Source organism: Silene latifolia, chromosome 10 (genome assembly GCF_048544455.1).
Source record: "Silene latifolia isolate original U9 population chromosome 10, ASM4854445v1, whole genome shotgun sequence".
Classification (NCBI taxonomy): Eukaryota; Viridiplantae; Streptophyta; class Magnoliopsida; order Caryophyllales; family Caryophyllaceae; genus Silene; species Silene latifolia.
Genome location: NC_133535.1, coordinates 40,809,533 through 40,834,064, shown reverse-complemented (window position 1 = coordinate 40,834,064; position 24,532 = coordinate 40,809,533).

Genomic DNA, 24,532 nt, shown 5'->3' with positions numbered 1-24,532 from the left:
CAGCCTCTTTCCGGTTAGGCAATCAAGAGCACGAGGCTCTGATACCAATTGAAGAGTCTATTGATCCAAAATACTCAAGAGGGGGGGGTGAATTGAAGATTTAAAACTATTGAAAGCTTTTTCGATTGTGCGTATGTAATTGATTATTTAAAGTTTATTGATTAAACTTTAACTAATCAACTAATGAATGTAAAACGAAATAAACAAACAAACGAAAGAGATGAGACACACGGTTTTTAAAGTGGTTCAGTTTCACAAGTCGAAACCTACGTCCACTATTCTCGATTAATAAATTTTGTACCTTTCTACGGATTACAAATTTACTAACCAAACTCGTACAACTAACTCTAGCTGTAACTCAATGAGTACCGTTAAATACTCGAGTGACTAACTTACGCTAATAAGAAAGCACTAATGATTCTAACAAAGGTTCACGTTAATGAACAAGTAAGAAATCAACTAAGCACTATTATCTTATAACGATAACAATAAAACGAGTATACGAGTTTAAAACACACGACCTTTCAAAAATAACAAATTGGTTTTTCTGCTTGAAAACACACGGTTTGCTTTGTAAAATTAAAATCAATTTTTATGCTTAAGGTCTCTACTTTAAATGTTGTAAAGAGCAAAGTATTTATAGGAAAGAAAGAGCAAGGCAATTCGGTTTATAGAAACCCTAATGGCCGAATAAAAGAGATATGTTAACAAATCATATCATCTATTATCTCTTTCCTAAAAGCCTTAAAAGATAATAAAGAATATTCCTAAAGATAGAATATAATCTATTCAAATATTATCTTTACTATAAATTCTAAGATATGATAAGATTTCCTAAAACAAGAATATCTTTTATCATAAACAAATATATTGAATAAGATATGTAAAGATATGTAAAGATATTATAGAATAAAATCTTTACCAAATATATCCTAGGTAACACAAGATGTCATGGCTCATAAGCCTCGTGACTCGTGCAAACCCTAGCTCAATATATGGGTTAGAATTTAGGTTTTAAGAGAGGCTTTGTTAAAACCCTAATTAGTAGCATAGTCCAACTCATAAGTAGAACCATCAAGACCACTAATCAACGTTCAACATAAAACCAAACTCCGCACTAAACCGGACTTAATTAAATAAATACTTTTATCAAAACATTTAAAATAAACTTTAAACAATTTTTGAAACATTATAAGTCGTGTATAATAAACTCATCATCTCAATGTTATAGTAGGAGAGCTATAACATTGAGCTCTTTTGCTAGTAATGTTATAGCTGCAAAGCTATAACTTTACCAATTCAAGAAACTCATTCTTGATTACCATCACCTATACTTTTCTAATCTTCAAGGAGATCTTCGAGTATAGGCTACGTCATCATCCAAGCTTGATTAATCTTTAGACGGACTTCATCTTCATATAAATCTTGAATGAATCTTTATATCGTTTGATCTTGAATAGAGGCTTGAACATTTCATACTATCATCACAATCTTCTTTGTTGCTTGCTTGTAATAAGTTGATTCTAAAACACTTAGATAAACGATTACACGCAAGAAGTATATAAAATATAAAACACCTTGACATCATCGAAACAAAAACATATAAGCTATATGGTCCAACAACTTCTTAGTTTCAATTTGTTTTCGCTAATTAAAGTCCTCTAATATGTTTTTCAAAATATTTACTTTAAATGCTTTCGTTTTGTTAATTTTCTAAAGAGAGATATTTTTGTTCCGTTTTCTGCAATAATTAGTCCAATTAAATTGTATTCAACGTATTTCAAAGATTATACTTTGTTAATATTCTCAAGATTTTCACGTTTGTACATAAAGTGCATGATGGATTTATAATATCATCTGATGCTTGAAATTTTTCTTTGAATCATTTTTTTTTTGCAATTTTATTTCGTTTTTTTTTTTCGAAAATCATTTGATGTATAATGTATGGTTTTTAATGTAAGTATAAATATAAAAAGGAATAATTATGAAGAGATGAGACCCCACATAAGAAAAAAAAAAAAAAAAAAAAAAAAAAAGCAAACAACCAATAGGAATCCTTTAAAAAAACTCAACTTTTATACTATGTAGATTGTATGGTTAACTCATTTACAACCGGATTATAAAATCATCCAAATCAACAATTTTTTTGCGATGATAGTACATATCATCCATTCGTTGTCACTTATAACGGTTAAAAGACTAATTGATTATTGGATAATTTCCTTGTCTGATGTTAATAAATTCCCTACGTATGGGTGCTTTAAACATAACTCCACCATATAATTTATTTAATTTTGGATAATTCAAAGCGAAAAGTATGGAAACAAAAACTAAATTAAATTTCCTTTACATAAGGCATTGCATGCAATATAATCAGTCTCTACATTTAAATTATAAATATGATAAATGGATTTAATATATTTTCAATTAAATTTGTACAAATCAATATTATTTAAATACATTGTTTCATAGTACTACCTAATTGTTGTATCATTAACCCCCCCCCCCCCAAAAAAAAGTTCAATATATATCATTATATTAAAACTTAAGATAAAAATATGGGTTACGCTTATGTTGATATTTAGGCACTGTAGGCATTTCAGGTACCAGATTTGGTCAAAGTAGCTTGTTTGACTAAAACGTGAAAAGGTAACTGATAAGGTAGCTGAAAATTAGGAACTGATAAGGTAACTGATTATATAAAAAAAAAGTTTGGCAAACTAACTGAAAAGGTAACTGATTTTGATGAAATAACGTAAAAGGATATAATAATTATTTAATAGTATAGATTTAAAGGGTAAAAACGGAAAATCAAACCAAATCAGATACCTGAAATCTCAAATGCTACTCTAGGTAGCATTTCATTCCAGGTAGCTTATTTGGTTAAATAAGCTACTTGCCAAACGCTTACAAAAAAATAAGGTACCTGAAATTTTGGTCAAATAAGCTATTTTGACCAAATCAGGTACCTGAAATGACTTACCAAACGGAGCCTTCAGCTACCTTTCAGGTTTCAGCTACATTTTCAGTTAGTTTTACCAAACAGAGCCTTAGGGACAATTACAGCTACGCTAATATGTACTAATTAAGCTTATGGTCCCAGTATTAAACAAAAATATTTTCATGACTTCTATTTTTATTAACTGTATGTTAAGACATACCAAAAATTGAGCCCAACCATTTCAATTTGAAGTGTCCTGATCTACAGAATATTTTGACTCATTGTAAAAATAGAAGATAGAAAAAAAAAAGCCAAACTTTAATAATTTGAAATATAAGTTTAATCTTACCATTTATAATAAAAATTAAAAATTAAAAATTAAACACGAACATGAAAAGTGTATTTAAATAATATAAATTTCTGCAAATCTAAAAGAAAATATTTTTAATTTTTAAAAATATAATAAACTAAGTAATAAGTACAAAGTATTACTATATGTTAATAATAATAATAATAATAATAATAATAATAATAATAATAATAATAATAATAATAATAATAATAATAATAATAATAATAATGATAATGATAATGATAATGATAATGCGGCATAGTGGGAACTAGTTACAAACATAGATATGAAAAAGAAGCCAACGGGATTGAATGTTTTATAATTTGGCAAAATGAAAAAGAAAAAAAAGGGTATGATGCAATAGCATGAAATATTGCAAGGTATATAATATTCCATATCAGTTACAAACATATATATTTAATAAATAGAAGCCAACGTAAAATTAATAGTGTCTTAATAAATTGTTCCCAATACAAATTAATTTTATTTTCAGATCATAAATGTTTTAAAAATTGTCATTACTTTAATTAATCTTTTAATAGGTATTGTTGCATATTTGGATGGAAACGTACCATCGAAATAAATATTTTATAAAACTATATGGAATAGACACATTAGAAATTAAATAAATACTATATGACTAATTTATTGTCATTATCGGTGTTTCTATCAAAAGAAATAAGATATGCAAAATAATGTTGAAGAAAATGGTTGTGGTGGGGTCATGATTTTAAAAAAGAATTTTTCTTTCCCTGGATCAAGGAACCAATAGGATAGCTTAAAAAAAACTCATCGTTTATATATAGGAGATTATTGCCTTATCGAAGTAAATCACCCTTAATTATTACAAATATATACTTAAAAAAAACAAGACTAATTGATTATTATATGCTTTTAAAAAGCGTTTAAACTGATACTTATTAATGTTGTTTAGGAATGTAACTTATTTGAGCCGGCTCGCCGAGCCCTCGAAATGGGCTTGGTCGAAGCTTGGGGCCTCGTGCTCGATCAAACCGAGCCCGAGCTTGAGCCGAGTTTTCCTAAGTACGACTCAAGCCCGATCGAACTCAGTAAGGCTAGACTCGAAAGCTCGTTTGGGCTCATTTATAATTTTTATATTGTGATATTAGTTTTATTTATAAATTATATGTTATTTAAGCATTTTTTAAGTTATTATAATATATTATTTTTTCATATTTTATAATCTTTTTTTTTAAATATTTATATTTAGTTTCAGCTTCGAGCCGAACCCTAGTTCGAGCTAAAACTTATGAGCCAAAGCCAAGGCTACCCGAGCTCGAGCTCAGCTCAGCTCGTTACGGCCCTAAATTCTTGTTTGATCATTTTATTCCAATTACCACTAGTCGTAATGTAATACCACGTTTTTCTAAGTCTTGTTACTCAGCCGAATAGGGCTAACTCGGCCGAGTAATGCGTCGTGTATTTCTGGTCAGGCTACTGTCCAGGAATACTCGGTCGAGTATTGGAATACTCGGCCGAGTAGGGGATACTCGGCCGAGTATACTCTATACTCGACCGAGTATCCGGTCTGATGATGTTTATTTCCGCGGCTTGATTTAGAGAGGATTACAGTTATCTAAACGAGATTTACAGTTTCTTAATCACTTTTACCGAAACCTAAACTTTCAACGTAACTCTAATCACCTCTAATCTCTCTCGAGTTCGTGGATTGTTGTGAGTCTTGTTCATCCTTCTTTTACGTCGATTGTTTCGGTAAGCCTCTAGTTCTACCAGTTTTATCAATTTGTCTTTTAGGGTTTGGCCCTAGTTTTATGATTTGGGGCAAAGGGGTTGTTGTGCATATTTGTGATTCAATTGTATGGTTATTATTAGGTGGAGACTTCGTAGAGGAGCCATTTTAGCTTGTTTGATTGCCTCATGTCAGATTTGTTCTAAGGTAGGTTTTCCCTGCTCGGTTCACTGTTTAATTGATTTAAGATATGTGTTGTAATTGTTTGTACGATTGATATTGTGATTGATTGCTGTTGGTGGATTGGAGTATGGTGTTGGTGTTGATGATGTTCGCGAGGTGCGTCCTCTGCTGAGTGGAGTCACTTGTGGGAGTGGCTTCACGCCCAAGTTTCGCCCTCTGTGGAACCCGTCACAGGAGGGGATGTGCACATTAATGAACATGGTTATCGCTCGTTGGTGAGCGGGGACTTAGGTGGGCAAGGCTGCGGTCCCCCACTGGCAGGGCTACACACCTTATTGTGTAGTCAGTTACGAGATGTGATTGGGAGTTGGAGGTAGATTGTGAATAGTTGTTTATCTTATCGTACTTGTCTTATTTTGATTATGCAGTGAACTGACCCCATTCTTGTTTTGTAAAATCTGTGGTGATCCATTCGGAGATGGTGAGCAGATTATGACAGATGATAACGGTCTTTAGCTTTAAGGACGATTTTGGGGAGTCATCACTTCGAGTCTAGCTTCCGCTGTCACGAGATTAGCTGCTTTAGATTCAGTTGTTTTGAGTGCTGGTGAACTTTTGTTGTGGATTTGCTTTTGGAACATGTAATTGTTAACTCTTTATACTTTAATAAATGTTTTGGGATGGTTACTTTTGATCTACTAACCTTGGGAAACCGAGATGGTAACAGTCTCTCATGCTAGGGTTGTCTTGGTAAGGCACATTGGTATGTGGGGGTGGTCCTGCGATAATTTTGATCAGCTTCTTGAGTCGTGAACTCGGCCGAGTAGTCTCATTACTCGACCGAGTGTTCTGTTCTCGGCCGAGTACTTCATGCACTCGACCAAGTACCTCTTTGGGCGGTTGTTTTAAGTCGGCGGCTACGTTCTTACATATGTTTTGAGTCATAGTTTATGTGCACACGTATGTTTTGGGTCTTAAAGCATTATTTTACATTTGTGACGGTCTTGATACATTAGTTACCAGATGCTATGAAGTGAGGAATACCGACTTATGAGGGATATGTGTTGAGTAGGGAGGACTTGAGTTATATGTGGTTGTGAGGGATAGTGGAAAAGAAAAGGAAAGATTGATGAGATTATCGAGGCAGGGAGCATGTTTGGTGAGATGTGGTGAGTGATATAGTCGTGTGTTGAGTAATATAAAAGTAAGTGTATATGGGCAAGGGTGAAGTAAGTGTAAGAAACGTGAGAATGCAAGATTGAGATGAGGGATGCGAATAGTGGCAAATTGGGATGTGTAAGGATTTATGTAGGGAGACGGCTAGGATTGTGTTGGTTAAGGATATATGTGACGGAAGGTGGTTATAAAGGGATGGAAAGAATGGTGTATAGTGAGATCGAGTTATGCCGCGATGTGTAGATAGTGGCCGAGTTTGGGGAATTTGGATTATCAAGAGGAGAGCCTAGTGTGTAATTCTTTGGGCAATTAACGGTATGAGGTAAATTTTTGGTTTCTGAGGATATGAAAGGGAGACACAACTAATTGAAGAGTAACCGTTAGTTGTGTGGACTTGATGGTGACAAGTGTGAGTGAGTAGTATGATGAGAGATGATCAGTGATAAGAAAGAATGAGAAGATATTAATACGAATGAATGGGATTTGAGTTGTGGAGCAACAAGAAGGAAACCGGATTACTAAAGAATTAGGTAGAAGAAGGAAGGAGATGAGTTATTAATTGGTATTAAAAGAAGGATGGAAGTAAGCTAGGAGAATGTTCACCAAAGTTATGGAACGTGAAAGTAAGGGATCATGGAAATGTACGATAGCATCATGGGAGGGTGTGAGTTAATAGTTATATAGGAGTTCAGGACGACACGTTAGCCATGGTTTCGAGGTATTATGGGAGTAAGAAGCTGGTAGAGAGTTTGCACGATATGAGATTTTGGTGGAGAGTTAGGTGGCGATACGATAAAGGATAGAATTGGAAAGAATGTTGAGGTAAATTTTGTTGGTGGATTTGATGTTCGTTACTGGGATGACAACCAAAGAGAGAAAACGATTGTTATATTAAGAAGTGATAGTAAGAGAGTAGTCACATGAAGGACGGTGGTGTCGTAGTGTTGTCACTAGTGATTGAGGATGATGTTATATAGGGAAGTTAGTTGTTCTAAAGGGGTTGATTTTGTGGAGGCTGATTGGTATGTATGGTTGTGAGGGAGTATATGATGTGGATATAGGAGGTGTTTGCTAGTAGTTGGGTACTGATGATATGGTTACGTTCGCCTGGTGGCGATAATTGACACGGTTGTCGCAACCCTATCAAAAATAACTCTAACCGGCTCTAACTAATGGAGTAGAGGTAAGTCGGGTATCGTATTCCACAGGGAGGCTGTTTGTGATCTATTTGTCTAATTAGGTCTGTCTGTCTCACTGGGTTGTTTGTTTGATATGCTAAACTTAAAGTGCGGTAAAAGTAAGGTGTGATCCAATGAGAGAGGAAAGTGCTAGGATTGTCGGTTCACCATGGTTTCCTAAGGATCCAAAACTAGAGTCAAAGGTCGGCATAAATTCGGTCTGTAGGGTAGTGAAAAGGTCCTTCCGGTCCGCTATTCGCCCTAAAACATTACTAACTTAGCTTCCGCCCTCATTAGAATGCCCTAATGTTCACTGCAGGTCTTACCCCTCCCAATCTTCCAATCTAGGTCAAGGCGTAACGAAATTAACTAGCTAAATGTGTCGACTCAAGCAGCTAATTACAGTTAATTACAATGATCAACAACACAAACCCAATTCAACCTAGTCTAATCATCTAAATCTCAATCTCCCTAATTACCATGGCTCCCCTATATCCCAGCACAAGGGATTTAGTTATTCATAATAGTAAATAAAACAATAACGATAAACGAAACTAAAGTAAACATGGTAAAAAGGTGAATTAAAGGAAATTAAGGAGCAAGAGAATTGAATTGTTGCAAAGGAATTAACATAAATTAAAAGGGAAAGAGTAAGAGATTACACGAACTAAGATCCGGGAAAGTGAGCAAGCGATGAACAAGAGTGAGAGAACTGGACATTGAATAATTCCAGGATGCCTAAAACCTAATTAAGTCTCGCCTATTTATAGGAGAGATATTTATTTAACCGAAATACGATATTAAAGATATTAAAATCTTGCGTTAGATAGAAAAGCACTCAATCGAGTACACTGAAATAACTCGATCGAACAACTTCCAACCAAAACCTCTCGATCGAGCACATCACTACTCGATCGAGGAACACCATTGAGCCACCTGTCGATCGAACAAAACAAATGAAGAGTCACCAGTTTAAACATAATGTAGATAACTCATTTCTACACCTCCCGCAAACCACCCGGTGATGATTGGGCCGCATGTTTGGTACGCGGAACGATTTGTGACAGTTCGTAAGTTTATCGTCAAGTGATAGCTCAAATACTTGTGTCTACGTCTTGGTCGTCATCTAGGTGTCATTACGGTCGTTTTGACAGTAATTAGAGTACATTTGGAGTCCGGGCCTAAAACCGTCTTCATTTTCTGATAACCGCTAAAATCCCGAGTCAGAATGTTCTGGAATGTTCCGGATATTTCTATTCCATATTTCACAATCTTTTAATCTTTGGTAAAGAATTTCCCGTAATATTCATACAAAATATTAAGGAAAATAAGATTAATCCGTTATTCCATAAATTAAACACGGAAATCTTTCTTCCGCAGGAGGAAACCACTTAGGAACAGACGCAGCAGGTGCTGCGCCTCTTCCAAGAGACGCAGTGCCTGCTGCGCCTCTTCCCAAGTCCTTTTCTGCGTATTTTTCGTATCTTTTCATATCTTTTCGAGATTCACTTCCAAAGTTTCTCCGAAAACCCTAATTCCTCCACGTGATTAGTATAAATAGGGACCTTCGTCCCTCATATTTCTCACGCGAGTGTCCGCCCTTCTCTTCTCCCTTTGCATTCTAAGACCACGTTCTTACTTTTTGGCGCCTACGTGCTTGAACTTTCGACCACGTAAGCTCGGATCCTTCCGAGTACCAGCCCTGTTTTGCATGACCGACCAATTTGACCAAATCCACTACACCATAATAAATTAATCAATTCAATTTGCTTTTAAATCCTTTTTCAAGGGCACTTTCATATTTGCATTATAGATCGAGTCGAGTTACCACTAAAAACCGATTTAGTTAAATCTCGCGACGCTAACATGTAAGTCTGAGGGTGTAAAATCCCAATTTTATTTAATGTATTTTATTTAATGTATTTATTTTCTGTATTATAATTAATGTAAGAATTTATGTCATAAGCATGCTCGAAACCGTCTTTTAAAATCACCTTTTTAAAATCCTTTTGACGGAAGTAACACAAATCTGACGTGGGGAAGAATCGCATCAACTGATGCGCCTTCTGGAAAGGGCGCAGCATCTGTCGCGCCTCTTCCAGGGGCTGCTTTCAGTTGATGCACTTCTTCTTCTTCCTCGAGTTTTTGTTCCTTTCGTCTTTTATTTTTCTTTCTTCGTTTTTTCCCTTATTTCACCTAATAATTTTCAAATTTGTTTTTATGAATCCATTTCAATAATTTTCGACTTAAATCCCTTATAATTAATATTTGTGGGTTTTCGTCACAAATTCAAACTCGGATTTTAGAGACTCGATTCGTTCATATCAAGTCTCTTGATTTCGTCTTTGATACATGTTTTAACTCCGTTTTCTTCATTAATTCGTAATCTTTTGTTTCCACCATTAACTTCAAGTTTGTAAATAAATCAATTCCAACATCGTAAATAATATCTAACTTATAATAATTCGTTTTAAATTGTTTTCTTTCACTTCATGACGATCCCAAACGCATGTAAATCAATTAATCACTTCTACTCGAGTTACCAATCAATAAATCAATGTAAATTAACCAACAAACATTAAAAAACCGCGAGTCTGACTTTCACAGTCAGAACCCAACTCAAGAACAGACGCAGGAAGTGTTGCGCCTCTTCCAGAGGACGCAGCAGATGTTGCGCCTGTTCTGAGGTGGTTTCTGCCTCTGAACTCTTCTCGTTTTGACGTAGGGTTTCTAATTAGGATTTTAATTAACTATTATTCTTATTATCACCATAATTCGACATATTTTACAAATTTCCTTATTTTCCGAATTTCCTATTTTCTTCCATATTTTCCTTATTTTCCATAATTTCCATATTTTCCTTATTTTCCCAAATTTTTCCAAATTTTCTTTTTCTTCATATTTTCCTTATTTTCCAAATTTTCCTTTTCTTCAAATTTCCTTATTTTCTCCAATTTTCTAATTTTCATTTATTCTTTTATTTTATTTCTAAAACTCTTTTGGGCATGTTTATGATGTAAATTCAAGTTTATCAATTGTAATTTATTTCTTTATTTCGTATTCGTATTTATTATGTATGATTTATTTACTTGTCATTCACATGTAATTAATCTAACATTCACTTCGACCCCAATTTGTGTGCTAATTACTTGTTCACCAACTTAGTTAATTCTTCACATGTTAGGATTAATCTAATGAATGTTGCATTGCATGCATATAATCGACAATATATCGAGTATAGACAATTTCCCTAATCATTAGTAGAGGCCGCTATCGAGGCGGGCGGGATTAGGTGTTCGATCAAAAGAGCTTCCTAATACGTACCCTCACCCCTTACTCCAGATCTCTGTGAACATCCGTGTTCATTGGCATCCACGAGAGTCATTCTAGACATAGAATGCTAAGGGTAACGAGTTCTTGGTGTTCATGTCACTACTTCGTGTCTTGACATGGCACGAGGTATTCGAACGGTTTCCAATTTTTCACAATAAATTGGTGGCGACTCCACAAATGCAAACGCTTGTTCCCAAGCGCCCCCCGTGGCACGCGTCCACAGTTTGGCGACTCCGCTGGGGATAATACACTTACGTGTAGCCAAAAGGGTGAAACTTGAACAAGGTTAGGGAATAGTTTGTACAAGACAATTATCTGTTTTCATAACTTGGTCTTCTTAGACCGTTTCAGTCGGCCTTCCTAGGCCCAACCCAACCCATTCGACCAATCGTCCCGTCTAAACGGTCCTTATTCTTATTTGGGCCTAAGGATGGATAGCGATTGACGTCATCCATACCATGGTGCTTACTCTTGTTTGTATCAAGGACTTTCACTACTTGAGGAAATGGACTAGGAATCGGCCTTACTCTTGTTTGGTACGAGCCTCTTCACAGACTTCGGGTTTGACTGTTTGGTATGGCAACCCACCCTTTAAGCCAAAACCCTTCTAAATGCACTCAACATACCGTTATAATGCCTGTATAAATGCTTGTATCATATGTGATCACCTTTTTTGTAAACAAAACCGTGACGAATTTTATAAAATCAAAAATCCTTTTCAAAATTTAAACATTTTCAAAATAGCACAAAATAAGCCGAAACTCAATCCAAATGTCGAGTCAAACTTGAGGCCTCAAACCCATTTAAAAAAAAAAAGTCCGAAAAAAAAAGTAAAAAAAAAACGTTTTTTAAAACCAAAATATTTTCCAACCGTGTAAATGTAAGTATGTAAATTCAATTGGGCTAAGTTAGAGTCAAAGTTCAAACCGACTATGTCCTAGTCAGAACTCTGTCAAGTCATAAACCCGTCTCTCTTTACATTTTGGGTCTTTTCAAATTCAAGTCAAGTCCTAAGGCGTCACGCCGTCATTTTGGACTCCCTACCCCAATTCGATTAGGAGCTAAACATTTCCACACCTCGACTCACACACTCGAGGCTAACACATCGAGTCATTCCCATATCCGTTTCTTGAATCTCCTAGTACACGTTTGGGACACACATACCCGAACCTCGAGTCAAGTCCATCTTAAAACACGCATTTTAGAATCACGTGTCATCAATCCCGTCAATCAAGTCAACCACATAAATGTCACTCTGTCAAAGTCAATACTCGAGTCTAAGGTCAAGGTCAAACACCGTGAGTCCAAACACGAGAAGTCACTCACGGCATTTCATGAATTCACAAGTCGACGTCTAGATTTATCATCTTATCCCTTCCTTTGTTTGTTGCCTTAGTATGCGTGATCCCATGTTGAATCGAGTTGTAATGCGCATCATTTCTGTCGAGTAGGAATCTAGCAAGTTCTGTCAATCAGCAAGGTCACGAAGCAGATCAAGCCATAATCACCATGTCTCTCTAGGACGTTTACGCCGCGGTCCTACGAGTTCAAGCTACAGTGGAAAATTTGAGCATTCGCGTCCTCACCCTTGAAAATGGAATGGTGGAAAAGAACATGCCAACTAGGGAAACCTCTAGTCTAGGTCATCCAAAGCTTACCTCTTGCAATAACAATCGTCCTAGAAAGCCGAAAACAGCTGAAAGGAAACCTGGGAGGCATCAAAGGGCGCTTACCAATTTAGGCATGTCTTATACCGATGCTTTGAAGAGACTTTCTGCCCAAGGAAAGCTACATCCAATAGGGCCAACTCCGGATCCACCTTTAGAGAAATAGGTGAACCTCTGGAAGGGCAACAAATACTGCTTATATCACCAAGGTAGAGGCCATGATATTGAAGAGTGTTTTCTCTTGAAACACACCATCCAAGACATGATCGAAGAGGGAAAGCTTCCTAAGCCACCTTCTGTCAGCCAATCCAAGAAAATCGACCCTCTTGGGTCTAATATCATTAAGCATGGCGAAGAACCATCTCTAGATTGTTCTCATCTCCTAAATCATCATGATGATAAAGAAATCAATGTCCTCGAAGATGAAGATATCCAAAATGGAATGCTCATGCTTTCCATTGCCTTCAACAATAAATTCTCCAAAATAGAAGGAGCCATTGATAATCTAAACTTCCGACTTTCCAACATGGAGAAGCAGTTTGCTGAAATGGGTAAGAAGCTTGATGCCCAACCTCTCAAGATGAAAAGTGTCCAGACAAATTCTCAACTTGACAGTCTTAAGGAGAAAGCAATAAGTGAGCAATCTATTCCAAGTTCTTCTCATCAAAGAATCAAAATCAACAAAGGCAACTTCATGGAGCCTTCGTCAAATAAATTAAACAACTCTCCCAGGTCATTCACGAATCTAGGAATACCTTATGCCCTAGCCTTGAACAAGTTATCCTCTCTAGGTCTTCTTCAACCAATAGGACCTACACCAGATCCAGAAAAGAAATCTAAATTGTGGGATGGCAATTCATATTGTCAATACCATAGGGGTAGGGGGCATGGTACCGAAAATTGTTATAAGCTCAAGCATGTCATACAAGATGGGATCGAGGATGGTAGAATTTATGTCTCACTCTTAAAATGTTTGGGTACAGAAGTTAAGCGATCTCATAAGGAGTTCAATATCACAGATGATCAAAAAGATGAACGATCCACCAATCATTTGGTGAAAAGAAGAAAAATAAATTCACAAATACCCGACCAGTCGAAGGAGGCGACATTGGTTGAGGACGTTATTGACTGTCTACACCCAGTTTACACCTCTCATTTAAAAGGTGGCATCAAAACCGTCAAAAACTTATCGGCAGAGATTGTTCGTATCAATGAAATCATCCAAGGAGGTTCACCGTCCACGTCTACACTCAACAATCAAACAATCCGCATTACCGACGTAAGGTTTATAGAACCTTCACCAGAAAGAGGAACTCAACATTCAATATTATTCTCCAATTTAGGCATGCCTTATACGGTCGCCTTTAAAAGACTCTTTGCCAAAGAACTGATCCAACCAATCGGTCCAACCCCAGACCCGAAGTACGAGAGGAGAGGTCGCTTCTGGGACGGTTCTCAATATTGCTTATTCCATAGGGGTAATGGACACGACACTGAAGAATGTTCCAAACTAAAATATACCATCCACTATATGCTCGATCACGGCAAGATATCTTTATCGACCCTCGATCCGTTGAGAGAAGAGAATGACCCTCATGGGTGTCTTACTCTTCAAAGACAGGAAGGTCTCTTGGGCCTTTACCCTTCTAGTATTCCCAATGATGAGGACGGGGTGCTCAAATGGGTGAATTCTCAAAGTCAGATGCCAAAGCCAGTTGTAGAAAAGAAGATGTTCAAGCATGGGCCGATGATTACGAGTCTAGATCTAAGATCACGTCAAAGTCCGAGTCCGAGTCCGAGTCTTAGGCTTTCTATCTCATATTTGTTCTAGTATCTTTCTTCTTATCCATTTCCATTCCTAGTGATAACCTGGGGGCTGTCCCACGAGTCACAGGTCTTCTCGATTCTATGTTAAATATATTCATTATTCATTTCAATAAAAATACAATTTTCACTCCACATATTCTATCCTATCTCTTCCTTTCCCCTTTTCCTGTGACAACAAGAATTGATTTGAGACATTTTTAAAAAAATGAGCAATTAACAACAACACGTTCCAAGTCGATGTGAGTGCACTTAAATGATGTTCCATTCCAAGTTGTAGAGGACCTGAAACTTCGTGTTCTTTTCCTTACCTATTCCATGTCTGGCAATAGAAACCTTGTTATAACCCTATTTTAGGACGAGCCTATCTCAAGAGATTCTAGGACAAATCCAGACCATCTCCCTTGTCAACGATCCATGACGGAAGGCAAGCCCATTCCCCACAATAAACAACCCGTGTTACTAAAAAAGACCAACCCATTTCACACCAAAGGTGCTAGTCTGACTCAAATCCATGGTAGCAAGCAAATCCAAGACAATACGAGCCATGATCAAAGACAAAGGCTCAATCAAGAGAAATACCCAAGATCAATATCCAAGGCCGCAGTTATGCCCGTAATCCAAAACAAAAGAGTCAAAAGAACAAGGCTCAATCAAACAAGTCAAAATCAATATCCAAAGTCAAAATTATCCTCAACAAAACCCGAATCAAGAATCTGAGCAAGAAGCCGAGATATACTCTAGACCAAGAATCCAAATCTGAATCAAGAACAAGCCTGAAATCAAATGCTAAACGGAATACTGCTGAAGTCTATATAGAATCAAGACATCAATGAAGATGGTCAGCTAGCAACCCACTTAGCCTTTCACACATCACACACCCTAAGTTCTTCTCGAAACCGTTACAGGGAGATAGTTAGGAATTTTGAGAATCCTCTCAAGCTCGTCAAGTATACCCATCCTTTAGGGCCAAGACATGGAAATTTGAACCCACATCATTTTAACCCACCTTTATGTGCTCAGGCTACATCAAGCCAAGAGACTCCATTTCCAAGCCACATTACAAGCCATAATCCCATCGAGCCTTAACTCCACAAAATCAAGCTCCAGAGATTTGTTTCATCAAAGCCTCTTATTACCAAGCTCCACATTCCAAATATCCAATCCAGTTTCACCTTGACCCAGACACGGAGACTTCGAATACTTTGTTACCTAGAACGGGACATACCCATATTCATCCTTAGGGTCCACTTTTAGGCGTGCTTACACGACAAGGAAACTTTTACAAACTTAATTATACCTCTTTGGTCTATGATCAGAGGGAGTTATCTCAAATCGATTCTTCGAGTCACCAAAGGAATATACTCTCCTGACCCATGCACTTTAAGGCCCTAACAACATAACTTAGGCACACACTTGAACTACGAGCATGGTTTGATTTCACCTATTCAGGTGGATACGTAGGCAGTTCTTTCTTACACAAGAAGGATACAACCATAACACCCAAATAAATTAACCAAACCTCAGAACTACGATCTGGTTTTATTTCACTCCACGTGAATACGTAGGCAGTCCTCAAGGACACAACCATCCATACTTCCAACCTTCAATCTCAATTATCAACCACCTCAACCATCAACTTTCAACCTCTATTTCAACCTTCCAACCTCAATTAACATCCCTTCCACAACCAACACCTCTATACTGGGGGCTCCTTATTGTCGCCCAGTCTCTTTTTACCAAATTCCAGAGTCATCTTCTCATCCTGGGGGCTTCTCTTCCGAGATGCCACCCTTCCTTTATTCCTCTGTTATTTTAAGTCTAGCTAGTGCTCGGTCCGGACAATGACAAAGGTCTTAGATCGATTCTCCAAGTTATCGTGCCTCAGGAGGATCTCTTTTACAGCGAGAGGCAGCAAAAGAAGTCCTATTAGACAGCTAATCTATGCCTCATGCCTTGCCTTTATATGCCTTCATCATTCTTTGAAATTCTTCTACCCTTTGGAACTGATGCGCATTGTCACCCACACTTGGCTAGAGTTGCGCATGCTTAAGCAAAGTCTGTCAAACTTATCCATGTGTCGCGTCAAATCTAAGTTAGTGTCGCGTCAGTCAAACCTAAGTCTATATTTTGCGTCTGTATAAGGTCTACGCCGTGTCAGTCACGTGTCTAGAGCCCATTGAATATACATAACGCATTACAAACGACAAACTTCTTTGAACAAGTTTTAAACAACTTTTATAAAGAAACGACTTTTGTAAAACCTATGTGTTTCCTCATTCGAGGTCCATGTGATAATTGCTTACATGCATATATTAGATTGCATTCTTGTGCGGCTACTAACCATGCAGGTAAGTATCAGAAGTAGTACTTTAGCAAGACCTCGCTTGCCACAACGAGCGAATATTCTTTGACAGGTGTTTCGACACACCTCTATTCTGTTCCCCCAGCGAGAGTACACGGACAGCCAATCGCCCCTCTCAAGACATGGAGATCAGTTCCCGATTATATTCCCCCAGCGAGAGTACACGGATAGACATTCCTTCTCGAGACATGGAGATCAGTTCCCGATTATGTTCCCCCACCGAGAGTTCACGGACAGGCAATCTTCCCTCTCAATACGTGGAGATCAACATCAACCCCAAGACTTATCGAAGTTTGTTTGAAGACGACCCAAGCAGATTTCTCCCGGCAGTTTCTACCGACGTTTTGTTTCCTCACGGAGTTCGGCAGAGGTGTCGTTCTCCAGAAGTTCCCAAACCAGCGCCTCCTTCCTTAGATTCGTAAACCCAAACTTAGGATTCTTACCCCTAGATTCTTAGATCCGAAAATGGCTTCTTTTAGGTTCGTAAACCTTTAAGCTCCCACACCAACGTCCTTAGGTTCATAAACCCATAAATCCTTTTGGAGTTCTCATACCTCAGAAAGCTTAAACGCATACGTTTAAAACAAGAATTAGTAACCCAGTAAGTTCCTAAACTTAACCTTAGGATCCCAAATCCTCTTAGGTTCACAAGCCTTTAGGTTCGCATACCAGTCGTCCTTTTAGGTTCATATACCCAGGTTCACACACCTAGTTTCTTTTAGGTTCCCAAACTCCCTAAAGTTCCTATACTTATACCCTTTAGGATCATATTCCTTTCACACTTCCTCAGAGTTCTTACACTCGAGCCTTGGTTACCCCTTAGGTTGAAATTATATTTGGCCTCCTTCCCGTCGATGCTTTCCTTTAGGGTACCACACCCTAACACAATCCTTATATATCTTTTAGGTCTTACCCTTAGCTCTTATGCTTACCCTTTAGCTCCTATGCTTACCCTTAGCTTCTATGCACCTCCGGAAGCATCTCGAGAAAGAAGTCTCAGGTATGGTCTCTTCTTATGGCTGGCGAGCTTACTTAAGTAGTCTAATGGACTTTAAACGACCCTCCCCGATAGTCGACGGACTCTAAAATATTCCCGACGACAGGTTTTTGGCTCAGACCCCTTGAGCCGCCTCGCGTCGCCATAGTCGTCAGGTTGTAATCTTCGATTGACCTGATGGCTATACTTTGACTTTCGCCTTGTCCAAGCCTCAGTCAAAGTGGGGGCTCTGTAGATACCTCATTTATGCACCTCCCGCAAACCACCCGGTGATGATTGGGCCGCATGTTTGGTACGCGGAACGATTTCTGATAGTTCATAAGTTTATCGTCAAGTGATAGCTCAAATACTTGTGTCTACGTCTTGGTCGTCATCTAGGTGTCATTACGGTCGTTTTGACAGTAATTAGAGTACATTTGGAGTCCGGGCCTAAAACCGTCTTCATTTTCTGATAACCGCTAAAATCCCGAGTCAGCATGTTCTGGAATGTTCCGGATATTTCTATTCCATATTTCACAATCTTTTAATCTTTGGTAAAGAATTTCCCGTGGTGGAACAAGGTTTTGGGTGAGGCACGGATCAAGTGGTTCTTGATTTTCGGGGTAAGAGAGACTTGAGGAAGAGAAAGATAATCGGTGAGGCACGGATCAAGTGGTGGAAGCTACAAGGGGAAAACCAACAAGCGTTTTTGGATAAGGTTGGAAGTAGCGATATTTGGTCGGATTGCGAGGAGAAAGATATTGATGCAACGTGGGATAAATTGGAGCATGTTGTAAAGGATTTGGCGAGGGAGGTGTTAGGGGAATCTAAAGGGAATAGACCATCAAGTAAGGACACATCTTGGTGGAACGATGTGGTGAGACAAGCGATAAAGACTAAACGTGAATGCTATAAGGTTCTGGGGAAATGCATGAGTGATGAGAACTTTGAAAAGTATAAGGAGGCTAGACGAGCCGCTAAAAAGGCCGTACGGGATGCGAGGGCAAAAGTTAACCAAGAAGTGTATGCCAGGTTGGACACGAGAGAAGGAGAGAAGGATATCTATAAACTGGCTCGCATAAGAGACCGAAAGACGAGAGATATTGGGAGAGTTAGGTGTGTGAAAGATATGGACGACAAGGTTCTGGTTCAGGATAACGAAATAAAGGCTAGATGGAGTTCTTACTTTGATAATTTATTCAATGGACATCAGGAACAAGGTTTTGGGGATGTAGAGGTAACACCAAGCATGGTTAATCGGGAATTTGTGCGTAGAATACAAAAGAGTGAAGTTAGAAAGGCGTTAAGGAAGATGGGGTCAAAGAAAGCAGAGGGACCGGATGGTATACCCATAGAAGTTTGGAGGTGCTTCGGGGAGAAAGGGATCGAATGGGTAACCATGCTCTTCAACAAGATTTGGAGGAGCAACAAGATGCCATCGGCTTGGAGGAGAAGCACTCTTGTCCCTTTGTACAAGAACAAAGGTGATGTTCAAGAGTGTTCCAATTATCGGGGAATTAAACTTATGAGTCATACGATGAAGTTATGGGAGCGGGTAATCGAGCAAAGGCTTAGGAGATGTGTAGACATCTCGGAAAACCAATTTGGATTTATGCCCGGGAGATCGACTATGGATGCGATTTTTATCATGAGACAGTTGATGGAATACCATCGGGACAAGAAGAAGGACTTACATATGGTTTTTATTGACTTGGAAAAGGCATATGATAGGGTACCTAGAGAAGTACTTTGGTGGGCTTTGGCGAGAAAGGGTGTGTCGCGAAAATATATTGACCTCATAAAGGACATGTATGAGGGGGCTAGTGCAAGTGTTCGCACTAATGTTGGGAGAACGGAAGAATTTCCTATTACCATCGGGGTGCATCAAGGTTCCGCACTTAGTCCTTTTCTCTTTGCTATAGTTATGGATGAGTTGACAAGGGATATTCAGGACGACATCCCTTGGTGTATGATGTTTGCTGATGATATTGTGTTGATTGATGAGACAAAAGAGGGGGTGGAGAGAAAGTTGGAATTGTGGAGGCAGACTTTAGAGACTCGTGGGTTCAGGCTGAGCAGGAGTAAGACTGAGTATTTGAGGTGTCAGTTCACTAAGGTGGCGGGGTTGAGATCGACAGAGGCGGGGAGTATTATTTTCGATGGGAATGTTGTTGAGGGTTCGGATTTCTTCAGATATCTAGGATCTATTATTCAGAAAGATGGGGAGTTAGACGGAGATGTGGCTCACAGAATTAAAGCGGGGTGGTTGAAATGGAAGAGTGCTTCAGGGTTTCTATGCGATAAAGATATGTCCCAAAGATTAAAGGGAAAATTTTATCGCACGGCAATTAGGCCTGCCCTACTTTACGGCTCCGAGTGTTGGGCCGTGAAGCATTGTCACATTCAAAAGATGAGTGTGGCGGAGATGCGCATGTTGAGGTGGATGTGCGGACATACAAGGAAAGATCGGTTAAGGAATGAGGTGATTAGGGAAAAGGTAAAAGTGGCGCCAATAGAGGACAAGATGATGGAAAACCGACTAAGATGGTTTGGCCATGTGAGAAGGAGACCTATGGACGCCTTTTGATTAGGAGGTCGGAGACTTGGAGAACAGAAAAAGGTCCCTAGAGGCAGAGGAAGACCGAGACAGACATGGTTGAGAGTGATAGAGCACGATATGAGAGTTCTGGGGCTTGAGGAGAGTATGGTGACGGAGAGGGCACAATGGAGGGAAAGGATACATGTGGATTTTTAGTATTTGATGTTTTTTGACAGATTTAATGTTTTTTTTTTTTATTTAATTTAAAGAAATTAAATTATTTATTTTTCTCTCCTTTATTACACTTTTTCACCAACCACTTTCTTATAGATTTTACCTGGTTCATTCCGGATCCTTAACTCTATTTCGGTTTTAAAAATCGTTTTAATCTTTTCTCTCGATTTAAATTTTAAGTTTTATAAAAGAAAGACGGAATTCGATTTTAAAACCCTTAAGTTTACCTTGACTTTCCATTACATTTTCGTTCTTCCTTTTTGTTTTTCATCTTCCCTTTTTTTATTCGCATTTTGAGGCGTGCGTTCACCCATGGACGGTTCGAAAGGATGATTCATGTCAGCCGACCCCAAATCATTTTGGGATTAAGGCTCTGATGTTGTTGTTGTTTTTGTTGTTGTTGTATTCATACAAAATATTAAGGAAAATAAGATTATCCGTTATTCCATAAATTAAACACGGAAATCTTTCTTCCGCAGGAGGAAACCACTTGGGAACAGACGCAGCAGGTGCTGCGCCTCTTCCAAGAGACGCAGTGCCTGCTGCGCCTCTTCCCAAGTCCTTTTCTACGTATTTTTCGTATCTTTTCATATCTTTTCGAGATTCACTTCCAAAGTTTCTCCGAAAACCCTAATTCCTCCACGTGATTAATTTAAATAGGGACCTTCGTCCCTCATATTTCTCACGCGAGTGTCCGCCCTTCTCTTCTCCCTTTGCATTCTAAGATCACGTTCTTACTTTTTGGCGCCTACGTGCTTGAACTTTCGACCACGTAAGCTCGGATCCTTCCGAGTACCAGCCTCGTTTTGCATGACCGACCAATTTGACCAACTCCACTACACCATAATCAATTAATCAATTCAATTTGCTTTTAAATCCTTTTTCAAGGGCACTTTCATATTTGCATTATAGATCGAGTCGAGTTACCACTAAAAACCGATTTAGTTAAATCTCGCGACGCTAACATGTAAGTCTGAGGATGTAAAATCCCAATTTTATTTAATGTATTTTATTTAATGTATTTATTTTCTGTATTATAATTAATGTAAGAATTTATGTCATAAGCATGCTCGAAACCGTCTTTTAAAATCACCTTTTTTAAAATCCTTTTGATGGAAGTAACACAGATCTGACGTGGGGAAGAATCGCATCAACTGATGCGCCTTATGGAAAGGGCGCAGCATCTGCTGCGCGTCTTCCAGGGGCTGCTTTCAGTTGATGCACTTCTTCTTCTTCCTCGGGTTTTTGTTCCTTTCGTCTTTTATTTTCTTTCTTCGTTTTTTCCCTTATTTCACCTAATAATTTTCAAATTAGTTTTTATGAATCCATTTCAATAATTTTCGACTTAAATCCCTTATAATTAATATTTGTGGGTTTTCGTCACAAATTCAAACTCGGATTTTAGAGACTCGATTCGTTCATATCAAGTCCCTTGATTTCGTCTTTGATACATGTTTTAACTCTGTTTTCTTCATTACTTCGTAATCTTTTGTTACCACCATTAACTTCAAGTTTGTAAATAAATCAATTCCAACATCGTAAATAATATCTAACTTATAATAATTCGTTTTAAGTTGTTTTCTTTCACTTCATGACGATCCCAGATGCATGTAAAACAATTAATCACTTCTACTCGAATTACCAATCAATAAATCAATGTAAATTAACCAACAAACATTAAAAAACCGCGAGTCTGACTTTCACAGTCAGAACCCAACTCAAGAACAGACGCAGGAAGTGCTGCGCCTCTTCCAGAGGACGCAACAGATGCTGCGCCTGTTCTGAGGTGGTTTCTGCCTCTGAACTCTTCTCGTTTTGACGTAGGGTTTCTAATTAGGATTTTAATTAACTATTATTCTTATTATCACCATAATTCGACATATTTTTCAAATTTCCTTATTTTCCGAATTTCCTATTTTCTTCCATATTTTCCTTATTTTCCATAATTTCCATATTTTCCCAAATTTTCTTTTTCTTCATATTTTCCTTATTTTCCAAATTTTCCTTTTCTTCAAATTTCCTTATTTTCTCCAATTTTCTAATTTTCATTTATTCTTTTATTTTATTTCTAAAACTCTTTTGGGCATGTTTATGACGTAAATTCAAGTTTATCAATTGTAATTTATTTCTTTATTTCGTATTCGTATTTATTATGTATGATTTATTTACTTGGCATTCACATGTAATTAATCTAACATTCACTTCGACCCCAATTTGTGTGCTAATTACTTGTTCACCGACTTAGTTAATTCTTAATCTAATTAATGTTGCATTGCATGCATATAATCGACAATATATCGAGTATAGACAATTTCCCTAATCATTAGTAGAGGCCGCTATCGAGGCGGGCGGGATTAGGTGTTCAATCAAAAGAGCTTCCTAATACGTACCCTCACCCCTTACTCCAGATCTCTATGAACATCCATGTTCATTGGCATCTACGAGAGTCATTCTAGACATAGAATGCTAAGGGTAACGAGTTCTTGGTGTTCATGTTACTACTTAGAATGCAAACGCTTGTTCCCAAGCGCCCCCCGTGGCCCGCGTCCACACATAAACTCGTAGATTATGCAATTTTAAGGCTATATAACTTAGAATATATGAGTAGGTAAAACTTAGAATATATTAGTAGGTGATGTGACCATAATTAGAGCATATTTAGTCCCCGAATTAGCCTTGTTCCCATGCTTTTTAGTGCATATTTGGGTCATTTATTGTCTTTAGTTCTTTGTTTTGCATATTCTTTGAGGTTTTGATGGTTTATTTGCTTGCTTGTTATGATCTCAACTCATGCACATGTTATGTTTGATGAAATGCGAGCCTATGAATCCTTGCATTTTTTACCCATCACCTATCTTTTCAATGAGACTTGTAAGACATAAACCAACTCGAGTCTCATTAGACCATGCATGTTGTTGAGTAGGGAAGACTAAGTCGACTTGTAGGTGTTGTACAATCTAATCGATTCGGCTCCGGGACCCAAACTTTCCTAAGATTGTAAGATATAAACCAACTCAATCCATCACAACAATAATTGCTTTCTTATAATTTGAGAACATGTTTGTATGATCAATTCCCATGAATCCCCTATGACCCCATGACACCGTAGTGCTTTTTATCAATTGTTTACAACCCTTTTTAATTCATCTTGCTTGTTTACTTTCATTGCTATTTAGTTTAGTGACCTTCTACATCAACCCCAATTGTGACACCCCTAAGACACCACTAGTTACAATAGAAATATCATCTCAATTTCCGTCCCTTGGGATCCGACCTTTACTTGCCTCTTTACTAATTGTAGAGTTGTTTGTGAAGCTATAAATTGTGTTTTGGTCTAGGTGCTCCTAACGACAAGTTACCGAAAAGATTTAGTCCGGCCAAAAATGGCGCCGTTGCCGGGGACGGTGTTAACTTGATTTAGATTTTCTTATATTGTTATTAGTTGTGTCTTTCTTTGCCTTGGGGAAGTAAAACTCCTCAAGGTTTGCTCTAATTGTTTTCAAGTTGTTTGATATTTTGCAAGATGGACCTTATAGATTGTTTTGTAGAGGACCACTTAAGTATACCTTTCTTCAAAGATCCCATGCAAGCATTGGAAGCCTTGGAAGCAAGTGAGGCTAAAAATATGTATTGGGAATTGGAGGTAGATCTTTTTGAGGCCACTCTAGCTAACAAAGAACTTACTCATGCATAATCCGAATTAGTGCATAACATCCTTGTGGAAGCATGTCAACCTATAGAAGATGAGCAATCCATCCTAGAAGACATCTTACAAGCTCAAGAGCAAGAGGAATCCATTATGGAATTAGAATGTGATGAGGTTGATGAGAATGAAGAACAAGTTGAATATGCTATGAGAATGGAATGTCTAATGGAGATGGATCAAATTCTCAATGAAACTCCAAAGGAGGAAAGTGAGGTACAAACTCCTACTTTAAAACCCCTTCCCCCAAATTTGAAATATGCTTACCTTGATGAATCAAAGACCAAACCCGTGATTGTTAATGATAGACTTGATGAGAACCAATTGGGAAAATTGCTTGATGTGTTGAA